This window comes from Cupressus sempervirens, chromosome 4, assembly GCF_028749045.1.
Source record: "Cupressus sempervirens isolate cs-2001-9-10 chromosome 4, ASM2874904v1, whole genome shotgun sequence".
Taxonomy (NCBI): Eukaryota; Viridiplantae; Streptophyta; class Pinopsida; order Cupressales; family Cupressaceae; genus Cupressus; species Cupressus sempervirens.
The window spans coordinates 233,453,677-233,455,705 of record NC_143121.1 but is presented as its reverse complement, the minus strand read 5'-3'; positions in this window follow the sequence as shown (position 1 = coordinate 233,455,705).

The window sequence follows — 2,029 nt, the reverse complement described above, 5'->3', positions numbered from 1 at the left end:
AACTCCATCATTTGATTAGCAATAGAAAAAGTCATTATCATGGTTTAATGTCTTCGCATTAACAACGTGTTTTTTCATGACATCTATGTTAGGAATTATTAAACTCTGAATTTCTGACAATGTATCCCTGATTCTTACTTCTTCTCTCAATAACTCTGCCGGCCAATCTAAAATATTTGATCTTGACGAAATGTCTTGAGCTAGTACTACGGTCAAATGAAAATTGGTTTTCACTTGCCTTCATATTAGTATCAATCTTTGACAACGTGTTCTTTATTTCCTTAGTAAAGTTTGTAGTATCACTTAATGATACAAACAAGGAAACAACATTATTTACAGTGCTTTCAAAAGAAATATGAATAGTGGACAGTTCCACTTAATCTATGGAAATCTTCTATGCCACCCTTTCCAAAAGGTTGTTATCAAAATTTATCTCTACCCTCTATTGTAGTTTCTCTTGTCCATTCAAATCTTCATTGAACTTGTGAACTATGTCGACAAGTTGATCCAAAATAGATTTCTTATCGTCAATTACAATCCTAAGTGCATTTGAGTTAAGTGGCTTTGGTGATAGTGTACCTAAAATTAAGAATGCTGTTAAAATATCCCTAATTATTGGAAGTTTGGATAAAGATATGGAAAGGATGAGGGCGGTTCAGATTTAGATGATAAAGAGATGGGTGAGCTTAAAGCACAGCTGACTCTCAAGCATTGCTAAGAAAATATAAGTATCTTTCAATCTCCCTAAATTAATTCTATGCCTTATAAAAGAACACCCAAAGCTTGTAATTGATGAAACCTAGAATTAGGACCCAAATGGCTAGAAGTGGAGGCTTCCCACCATCTAGGTGGATACATTTATGCACTAAGTGAATAAACTAGGCATAGGTTGTAAACCCCTCTTGATTATTGACCTTGTATCTAAACCTTTTTGTATAGTTCTAATCAATTCTGGAAAAGTGCCTAGCTGTGTTGAAATGGTTAAGTTATAATATTGATTGCAAGAGTCAAATTACAGACAATGTGTGATGAATACTTATTGTTAGTACAAGCTATGGGATAGATTATGGCACCAATACCATATGATAAAGACAACATTGTCCAAAGGTTTTCAATGTTGGATCTTTTAATATTGTATTTTTAAAAAAAATTGAGGAAGCCTAAAGGAGAAACAATAAGTTCCCTCACTATATCACACCATAATTGGATAATAGTGGAGCTTAAAATAATGATTATTTGAACTTAATTAGGGTTGATGAAAAAAACCTTAACCAATACCGGATAGTGTTAATTTAGAGTTATAAACTCACAAAAAATATTTTTGTCGTATGTCAGAGGGATGGAGATGGTGAATTAAGTATGGACGAAATTCAGCCATCCAAGTGAACATGTAGCCTTTAATTGTAAATGAACACTCCTAGATTGTACTCAAAATAAATCTCAATTCCTCATGTATCTACTAAATAAATTATTTAATCTTCTCATGAACATTATAGTGAAAGATAAACTATATGTAATAAATCATAATTGTGTGAGAATTGATGCCCAATATTTACTCATGAGTAGTCAGAAGCATTCCATATTTCTATGCCACTTGTACTTCCTTCGTACATAATTTTCTGAATTGCAATGAAAATTAATTAAAATATAATTTGTTCAGTTGCCAACAAAATAAATTTAAATATCTTATACTCAAATAAAAAGCATTCAAACTATCATTATTATTAACCAATAAAATCTTATTGAATTATTTTAACAAAAAAATGAATATTAATTGAAAATAGTAAAATTTAAAAGTATTATTTGTTAACATTAATTAATATATGTGTGCTAAGTTTTTAAATTTCAAAAAATACACATAGAGGCTAATGTTATTATTTAATAATTTATTAGATTTTTTAAATATTTTAAATAATAAATCACAATATCCTTTGAAAAATATTTTTTTAATTTTTTTATTAAAAGTGCAGTAAAAATTCTATCAAGACAAGAAGAGATACAAATTGCAAAGCTTAACAAAGAGCTCTAT